Source organism: Tiliqua scincoides, chromosome 9 (assembly GCF_035046505.1).
Source record: "Tiliqua scincoides isolate rTilSci1 chromosome 9, rTilSci1.hap2, whole genome shotgun sequence".
NCBI lineage: Eukaryota > Metazoa > Chordata > Lepidosauria > Squamata > Scincidae > Tiliqua > Tiliqua scincoides.
The window spans coordinates 6874378-6884842 of record NC_089829.1 but is presented as its reverse complement, the minus strand read 5'-3'; positions in this window follow the sequence as shown (position 1 = coordinate 6884842).

Sequence of the window (10465 nt, the reverse complement as noted above, 5' to 3'; positions counted from 1 at the left end):
TAGTGTTGGAAAAGGAAAAGTGGCCAGTGTGCTTGCGATCTTGGACTGAGCAAAATGCTTGTTAAAGCAGAGTTGTAAATAATGATTGCAGCCGATCTCCCAACATTCCTACTGCTGCATCACTTTGTAATCCCCCCTCCCTGCCCTTTTGGAGGAATTGGAGGAAGTGATGCAGCATTCCTGCATTGGAGGAATGTGATGCAGCATTCCTGCAGAACAGATTAGGTTTTATATGGATGGAAGAGGCAGCAAAGGAGAGCCTCTGAAAGGTCTTGGGCCTTCCAAAACCCAAGATCTGGCAGTCTGGCTGGGCAGTCGGAGGCAGTCGTGCAAGATGTGAGTGTCAGCTTGAGAATTGGCAGGCTTGCCTGCTTTTTGACCGCTGAGCCAGGCAGTTTGGGCTGGCTGGCTGCTCCCAGCAATTGTTAAAGCCCAGTGATGGATCAGAGGTGCGAACAGAACAATCCCACCGTAAATCTCTGGGGAGCAATAAGACTTTTCGTAACAATGGGGGATTGTTGGGAAGGAGCCTCTGGCAAGTCACGTAGGCCCAGGTCAAGAAAAATTCTTAACCTGCAGCACAGCTCTTCCTCCGAGAGGGATTACAAGCCAGGCTTGGGAGAGGACAGCTCTTCCCTTTGTGAACCCCCCGCAATGCAAAACAAATATATGAATGGAAAGGTTATTGTGGAAGGGGTTTTGAGGGAGTTAACTTTTAGGTGGGTAGGCTTAGAAAACATAAAATAGCCCAGCTGGAACTGAGTACAACGTTTGATTCTATTACTTCTGGCCTGAATAAAGTCCAGCCATTTTTTCTACCGCATTACGGAGTTAATGACACTGATCGGAGGGTATTGTTTTCCATGGCCATTGTTAAGTATTGTTGTTTATGATCACAATTCTCGTTTTGTACAGTTTTAAGCTTGCCACACTGATCGGAGGGTGGGGGTCTTTCCTACAGAGACACAATGCAATTGTGAGACACTGGCAGAAAAAGAATGTTTCTGGACATTACAGACCGAAGACCCTAGTACTCTCCTCTGACCTCAGTGGGTAACATCTAGGGGTTAAACCTGTGTTTAAACCTGTGTGGGTTAAACCTGTTTCTTTATTTTACCTATGTCACTCCACTGGGAACTCCAGCACCCTTCTGCATACAAGTTGTCATTCCCTTAGCCTGTGTTTAAATCACAAAGGTAAATTTCTGAAGAAGGCCACACCCGAATCATTGAACTGAAAAGTTTTAAGTTATCTTCATGTTGTCTTACAGAGTCTGAGGATTATGCTCTGTGCAGCTGATGTGAATTGAACAAAAGCATGTGCCTCCTGGATGTATATAGAGTCAGGATGACAGTTTTATTTTAATTAGCTTATGATTCAGCAACAGGTTCAGCAATGGAAGTGGGGGCAGGTGGAGAGGCAGTTTACTAGAGAGTCCTTGCATCCCCCTTGTGCGAAGGTTCCACCAAAAAAAGCAGTCTTGCTGCATATTAAAGACTAACAGATTTATTGCAGTATCAGAAACAGTCTTGGGCAATGGTTTTCCCTTATCTTTGTGACCCACCTCGTTGTCTGTGGTGGGGCCCTGGCCCGCCGCAACTGGGAAGCTGCAGGGCAATATGATGCATGGCCCAGAAGTAGCTTCTGGGTCTTGCCAGCGCACAACCTGCATCATTGGCTGTGTCCCACCATGTTTCTCAAACTGTGTGTCATGACCCACCGGTGAGTCGCAACCCAATTTTTGGACCAGGGAGCTGCAAGGTGGTCCGAGGTATGATGGTCTATGAAGTGGGTGGTGCATTGGTTTGATCTGGAATTGACTTCCAATCGCGCGCAATATTGCCCTGAAGTTTCTTAGTCATAACGGGTCCGCAACCCACCAAAAACAGCTTGTGACCCACCAGTGGGTTGCGACCCACAGTTTGAGAAACGCTGGGCTAGGGTGTATGTCCTTGAACGCATATCTGCCTCTGTTGACAAACAACTATAGGGTGTCTAGAGAGGAGGGGGGGAGAGCACTGGAGACCAGAAAAGAAATACAACGGCAGAGTTGATGACATTTCTATGCAAAGCTCAGGCTGAAGCCTGGTGATGATTCACAGCCCCACAGCATTTGCCAATTCAAAACCAGATAAGAGGAAAACAGTGACCCATGTAAATAATCTGGGCTTATCTTGGGTGTATTTGCATAGAAATGTCACAGACTGTACCTCTTGAATTTCACAGGCATGTGCTTTGCAAGTGTATCTGATAAAATGCTTGGTTTGCCTTTTGTTTTTAAAAGAAGGAAACCTAATCATTAAAAGAAAAAAAAAAACACAACCTTGAAAACCTGCTCCAGAGAGTGAGTAGGTGGGTTGTCGATGGCACAAACACTGGCTAGTCTGTGCTGTGTACTCATGCATTCAATTTTTAGTGGCAACTGACAGAAGCAGTACAGGGTAAGTGTGATCTTGTACTTGCATATGTCTCAATTCATCATTCACTAGTGTCTCCAGAGCCCAAGTTTGCCCATGTCTTACTTCCTACACTTGAGTAATGCTATAAGCAAACTCCTTCAGCTCTTGCTAGAACCTGATTGTTGGGCTGGGGTACAGAAATACCGTCGTCTCTTGGCCAAGAAGCCCCTCTGCTCTCTCTTGGAAGAGAGAGTTGTCCTCTCCTGCTTCATTCCCCATTTCCATTTCACAGCCAGGGAGGGGGCAAAGCAGCAGAGGCAGGTGCCCTGCCAATCTGCTACCTTAGGCAAAAGCCTGGAGTGACCTAATGTATGGACTGGCCCTGCCTCCTTAGGCCAGTATGTGTTTTTCTGAATTCCCTTGAGTAGTACAGCTCAGGACAACTCCATAGTTCAGTCTTCCACTCTCTTCTGACAGACTCCAAGAATCTGGCTTTTCCTTAGAAACTGAGATTTTAAAAGAAAGGGGGGAAGCATTTTCAGTTCAATTCTGCTTACAAATGAACTGAACAGCACAAAGCATTTCTCTGGAAAGCCCCAGGAAGGTGACTCCATGGTACATGTTGTTTATTTTAGATGCCTTGTGTTTAGCCTTGGAATGATTTCTGGTTACACATCATTAATAGTTCCGTCTGTGTGTGCCTTTCTAAAGACCATTAACTTTGGTTTCATTCTGTAAGTGGGGCAAAAGTCTCCCAGCATATTATCTTGTGATCAAACGGTCTCTAATTCTTCTGAGAAATCCCAGTGTTTCTCAAACTGTGGGTCAGGACCCACTAGGTGGGTCGTGAGCCAATTTCAGGTGGGTCCCCATTCATTTCAATATTCTATTATAGTCTAATATTATAATATTACAGTCTAATATATTAAACTTGATGCTACAAGTACGTTACTGCATTTTGGGAAGTGTTACAGACCTGTACTTTTAACAAGCCGCTATGTATATTCTTTGAACAATGATAGTAAATGGGACTTACTCCTGGGTTCGTGTGGGTAGGAGTGCAACCTAGGATTGTGAAAAAATTTTCCTGCTTGATGATGTCACTTCCGGTCATGACATCACTTCCAGTAGGTCCTGACAAATTCTTATTCTAAAAAGCGGGTCCCGGCGCTAAACGTGCGAGAACCACTGCTTTAGAAGAAACTCTCAGTGCCTCTTGAACTAACTCTTGAACTTGAACTCGGTGCCTCTTGACTGGACTCTACAGGCTCAGTAGTTCAACCTGTGGATGTGCCCATTATGGAATGGGCAGGAATATAGGAATGCAGGAGCTTAGTGACTTCCTATGGGTGGAGACTAAATTACCCCAGTAGTGTAGCTACCGGGGGGGTGCAGTAAGTATTGCAGGTGCCACAACGCACAGTGTAAGTGGTCCCTCCCTCCCACCATCAGAGTCACTGTGGGAACTATCACTGCCCAGAAAGGCAGCAGTGACAAGCAGGAGGGGCCGCTTCTACACATTGCCGCACCTGCAATACTTAAGGCGCCTCCCCCATAGTTGCGCTAATGAGCGATCCTTCTGGGAGCAGCCAAAAGCAAAGGTAGATGAGTTAGAGAAAACCAAACCAGCCTCAAGGAGATCTTGAACACGTTTAGCGCACTAGCAGTGCCTGCTCTGAGATGCTATTATTGGACTGGGGTTGGTGTTTTGCGCATGTATTTTTTCTTTCCCCGCTATGACACATTGCCCAGGGAAGCCCTAAAAATCTCCCAGAGTGCTTTTGGTCGTCACCTGGAGATGGATGCTGGAGTCTCCAGACCAGTTATGGAGGGCTGGCAACAATACAGGCAGACACCACCTTTTCCACTTATTTTGCTGTGTAAACCACTGTGTGAATTTGATGACGTGAAAAGCAGCATGTAAACATTCTTTTTTAAAAAAAAAATGGGGCAAGACTGCTGTTGGGAAGGCAGAGGGGGAAGGCAGAGACGGGGCATTTCAGCCAAAGCCAGCACATCCCCGTTGCACAGATCTTTGCTTGCCTTTCAAAATGGCACCTCAGGAAACAGGCACGTAGACAAGACTATGGAGTTGTGAAACGGGTTCAAGGGATACCAAGCAGAGGAGACGGTTTATTGCTGGGTATTTTCCATTACACTCTCATTTGCACTCTTCTTCCATGCCCTGCTCTCTCCCCTCCCCCACCGCTCATGACCTCAACTCATTGCTTACTGATCAGTCCCAAGAGAGTCACTGAAAACCCTGCAGTATAGGGGGATGGGCAGAATTAGGCAGAGGACGGATCTAGTGGCAGATCTCTGGATGATTTTCTGTCCGTTGTCAAAGACTTTCTGACCCCCTCAACAGCAAGTGAAACCGTATGTTGAAAAAAGTCTCTGCCCAGATCAGGCCTGTGCCAATCGCCTAGTCTCTCAAACTCAGTGTTCCCCATCTGTAAAATGGGAGCATTGATTGCCGGATACCTCCAACCTCATGCTGGATACAGCGCAGGTCAGTTGGCTTGCCTGTTTGTGCACATTAGGATTGGACTGCCCATCACCCATGTGTGAAGTCTGCCCCCCTTTCTAGATCTATGATTCTTTTCTTCACAGGTGTTTCTGTCCTTTTTCTGCTGGGAAAAAAGTTGGTCTACAACCATGACCAAGTGGCTCCTAACTGCAAGCTTTCCCATCTGCTTACCAATCCAGGCTAATGAACCTGGAGTTTCTGCTTTTCTGGAAAAGTGCCAGCAGTTTTTTCTCGCTGTGGCTCCTCCTTTAGCCTTATCCAAAGACCATCAGTAAAGAGCTGTGTAAACTCTGAGGAACACAAAAGCCGAGGAACGCAAAAGCCAACCCGTACCAGGCAGAGCTGGAAACAAAGCCACCGCCAGGATGGATTTAGCAATGAGAGGTGCATTTTATGTGTTTAAAAGCACTGAGATTTCCTGCCTTTCCCTTTACTCAGAAAGCTGCCCCAAATGACACACATCAATTTCTACAAATACGGGGAGGAATCCCCCAAAATGCAGACAATTAAGAGATGACAGATGACCTCAATCGAGTTCACAATGAGAAAAATCAATCCATTCATCTTCTGTGGGTTGATGCAGTGGGCTGAGATCTGGAGAAAAGTCGTGAAGACAATTCCAGGCTGGGGAGTTGCAGGGGAGGGGAGCATTCTGGGCTAGAAGGGAGCTGGCACACCCAGCCCCCCTGGAAGCCGGCAAGAGAACCTGTTCCCTGAAACTGATTAGTCAGGGCAGATGAAATTGACCCGTGAAATCTCATTGGTTGGGATGGATGGCTTTGAAAAAGCTCCACAAAGAGACAGAAGGGTGTATGACCACACCTGACAACTGGAGCTTCAAAAGAAGGTAGGCAGACATTCCCCTGCCTAATTGGCCTGTGCTTGAAATAATGTTCGTGTCACTGTGTGACTAGTTGCACACTCTTCTCTCCCTGACCCTTGCCTCCATTCCTCCGTTGCCTTCCTTGTGTCGTCATCTAGATCCAAGCAGATCTGGCCCACAAGAGCCTCCAGTCTGACCTTCCACCTGCTCCCTGTCCACCTTGAACAATCTGGCTCTCGGACCCTGCTCCAGTGTGTGTGTGTCACATTCTGATTCTGCCTTGTCCAAACGGGCCAGCCTCCCTCCTAGATACAGCGGAAGAAAAGAACCAGGGTATGCCAGCCTGGCTGACCCCCACAGGGGATTCGTGGCAGAAACAAGCAGGTCTCCTGTTTGGGGGCAGTCAGCGTTGATCCCGAAGAACCCATAGAAAAAGCCAGAAACCAGAAAGAGAAAGACAAGAAGGAAAACTTCCGAGTTAGCTTCCAAAATGTTTTTCCAGTTCAAAAACCAGTGCCCCCTCCTCCCTCCAAAACTGAAAGGTAAACTTTGTGGCTTCAAAAAAGCAGGGAACTGGCACTGGAGCTGGCCCAGTGGTCGTCCCCCAGTGTCAGGTTTGTACTGCAAGAGGGATCTGAAGGCCTTAGGAGTGGACCTCAACAAGTGGGAAACCTGGCCTCTGAGCGGCCCGCTTGGAGGCAGGCTGTGCAGCATGGCCTTTCCCAATTTGAAGAGACACTTGGCCAACAGTCTGAGGCTAAGAGGCAAAGAAGGAAGGCCCATAGCCAGGGAGACAGACCAGGGACAGACTGCACTTGCTCCCGGTGTGGAAGGGATTGTCACTCCCGAATTGGCCTTTTCAGCCACACTAGATGCTGTTCCAGAACCACCTTTCAGAGCGCGATACCAGAGTCTTTCGAGACTGAAGGTTGCCAACAATGAATGATGCTGCGGTATGGCCTATTTGCGCAGGTAAGGCCTGCGCCAGCCAACCCAGGGTCCAATCCTATCCAACTTGCCAGCAGCGGTGCAGTAGCAATGCAGCCCTGAGGTAAGAGAACAAATTTTCCCATACTTCGAGGATAACTCTGTGACTCCCCCCCCACCGCAGGTTGCAGCATATGCCCCATTGGCACTACTGCACTGGTGCAAGAAAATTGGATAGAATTGGGCCCACAGGTAGGTTCGCGCCGGGCGGTGCGGTGGGTGGGAGAGGATGGTGGGAGAGTGATTCAGAGGTGGGGAGGGGCGTTTTTGGGTGGTGGAGGGTAGAATGGGGAGAGTATCAGGCCTGGGAGAGTGGAATCGGTTGCTGCAGTGACACTGTAGCCTAACCTCTCCCAGCTGGGCCAGCATTACACCTGGCTTCTCAGTTTGCACCAGCTAAATGGCTGGCACAGATCTGAGTAGCCCCAAGGGCAGGCTGGGGAGTTACACAGGTAAGGGGTAAAATATCCCCTTGCCCCAAGGTGACCTCCAGCCTGCTCCTAACCTGCACTGGATACAGTGCAGGCCATTGCAGCCTGGCTATGCTAGTGCAGGTTAGGACTGCTGTAAATAAATATACCTGGATTCAAAATTAGTGGACTGCAGGATTTAGGCTCCCTTTTCTTAATTTGGGCTCCTTTTTCTTTCTCACAGGGTCAGGCAGCCTTCCTCTTGGAATATCTGTTAACAGTTCAGGGATGTCTAATTGGGTAAGAGGCACTTTTTCTAAGTGCCTAATTGGGTCTAATTGGGTAAGATGTCTAATTGGGTAAGAGGGTAAGAGGTAACCCCTGCTAATTGGGTAAGAGGCACTTTTTCAAGTGGGTGCTCCTTTTTTTAGCAGGGGGAGAGTAACTGGCCCACCTCACCCCAGCACTGTCTGTTCTAGTGGCTGTCTGCTGGTATTCATTTGCATCTTTTTAGATTGTGAGCCCTTTTGGGACAGGGAGCCATTTAGTTATTTGATTTTCCTCTGTAAACCACTTTGTGAACTTTTAGTTGAAAAGCGGTATATAAATACTGTTAATAATAATAATAATAATAATGTCTTGCTCGACCAACGTCCAGCCCTGACATCTGGCTGTGCCTGTACTCCGTTGCTTCCTCCCTCCCAGCTGCAATCCAAAGAGACAATTCTATTTTCATCTAATCCCAGTCGATGATGCACAATTTCCTCTCATTTGTCTCCCCTTAGGAAAGAATGCAAGTCATGATTGTGCGGTCTTCTACCCGAGAAAGTAAACACACCGACTCTGAAAGTGGAAAATGCGCTGCAGTCTGTTTCAAGAGACAGGTGTAAGTACCTTATTGGCCTGGGTGGCCTTGCTGTAGCCTTCAAATTTCACAATGAAATGCTTCCTTAATGGAAGCAGAAGGGCAGAGAACCTTAAAGGGCAGGAGGTCTGGCTCAGTTGGTAGAGCTACTGCCTTGTATGCCTAAAGATCTGAGGCTGTCAGTTCGAAACAACCGGAAGTACTCGAGAACTGATGACACGCTGATATACTGATGAGCTGACCCTCAGTGGCAGAGAGGAGTTGCCATCAAGTGGAGCGTGGGAGGCAAAGGGCCAGAGAGAGGCCAGACCGCGGAGGAATCCAGCTGGAATGAGGAGTTCTATGGAAGACTAGAACTAGTCAACTGTAAAAATCCCTACGGGGGTTTAGAACAGCCTGCCTACGTAAACCTCCTTGGATTAAAATCTGAGGAGAAATCTGACAACCAAAGAAAGGCGGTATATAAATACCTGTATAAATAAATATGATCTCCTCAAATGCTTGTATAAATAAATATGATCTGCCACAAGCCTTAGGAGTAGACCTCAACAAGTGGGAAACCCTGGCCTCTGAGCAGCCTACTTGGAGGCAGGCTGTGGAGCATGGCCTTTCCCAGTTTGAAGAGACACTTGGCCAACAGACTGCGGCAAAGAGGCAAAGAAGGAAGGCCCACAGCCAGGGAGACAGACCAGGGACAGACTGCACTTGCTCCCGGTGTGGAAGGGATTGTCACTCCCGAATTGGCCTTTTCAGCCACACTAGACGCTGTTCCAGAACCACCATTCAGAACATGATACCATAGTCTTTCGAGACTGAAGGTTGCCAACATGCATAAATAAATAAATAAATAAATAAAGGACATGGTTCTATACTTAAAAAGCCTTTCGGGTTTCTCTCTCTTATATTAAGCAGGCAACATCGTATGTACGTATGTACAAAAAGCAGTATATAAATGTTCTTAAGAGCGTAAGGGAGAAGCCGCAGATCTGTGTTCTCGTTCAGGAGCAAAGCCGGCCCGTTTATGAGGCAGACTGAGGCGGTTGCCTAAGGGGACAGATTTGTGGAGGGGTTGTCATCTGCTGCTGTGCTTCCTGCCTCTCCAGCTAGGCTTGCTGAATTTGAAAAGGGAGAGGGTAACAAAGGAGAAAAGCGAGTGGAAGACAGTGGTGGGCTAGATAGCCTGTCTCCTATTCCTTTGGTGTGGTAAAGAAGCATCACTGGCTAGCTGTCCCTCTGAACCAAGCTGGACTTTGCACTTGGGACTGCACCCCAGCTGTTCTGTGAGGGCTCTCTCGCTCTCCTCCTTCTCCTCCCCCCTTAGCTTTACATTTGCCTTTCTGCACAGTGACTCAGGATACTGGCTCCTAACCAAAACACAGGAGAGTTCCGTCTACCACCACCACCACCGCAGCTTTTGGCAGGGAAGGGATCCTCCCTCCTCCCAGGCCCTCGGTTGCAGTGCAATCCCTTCTGTAAATAGGCTTGTCGCCGGGGAGCACAGAGCCCTGGAGTGCGCCTACTTTCTCCCAAAATAATCCTTTAGGTAACCGGAACAGATGAGCTCATGGGAAACAGCCATGTCAGGCTAGTTTTGAGGTCACTGTCAGTCATGTTTGTCAAAGGTAACCATGACTGAGTTTCTGTCCGTTTCAGATTATTACGACACTGCAGGGTTTAAAAGTTTTTTTTTTATGCGCCATGATTCATGTTTTAAAAGTATGTATAACTTGCCTTTAAGTATTTATTTGTTTGCTAAAAAACTGTCGCATCCTACCTTTCCTGTATGAGTCAAGGCAGCTTACAATGAACTGAATTTTTTTTTAAAAAGAATTAAAAAAATATAAATTCTTTTGGTTTCAACGATGTCCTTTAATTGATATGAGACGCAATCCTAACCAACTTTCCAGCACTGACCTAAGGGCAATGCCCCATTGGCCCAGCTATGTTAGTGCAGGAAATTTGGTTAGGATTTGGGCCATGGTCACTTGAAGAAAAACCAACGCTTCTGCCCTACAGTCAATCTGGATAAACGCAGGACCCTGGTTAGTGAGCAGACAAGGTTCAACTATGCAAAAAAAAACTGTAACAGTCAGCAAGATGAGCAGTTTCCCCAAAAGAGAAAGTTGGAATATAATTTTTAAAATTGTATTGTATTGGCAACCTTCAGTCTCGAAAGACTATGGTATCGCGCTCTGAAAGGTGGTTTTAGAACATCGTCTAGTGTGGCTGAAAAGGCCAATCCGGGAGTGACAATCCCTTCCACACTGGGAGCAAGTGCAGTCTGTCCCTGGCCTGTCTCCCTGGCTATGGGCCTTCCTTCTTTGCCTCTTAACCTCAGACTGTTGGCCAAGTGTCTCTTCAAACTGGGAAAGGCCATGCTGCACAGCCTGCCTCCAAGCGGGCCGCTCAGAGGCCAGGGTTTCCCACTTGTTGAGGTCCACTCCTAAGACC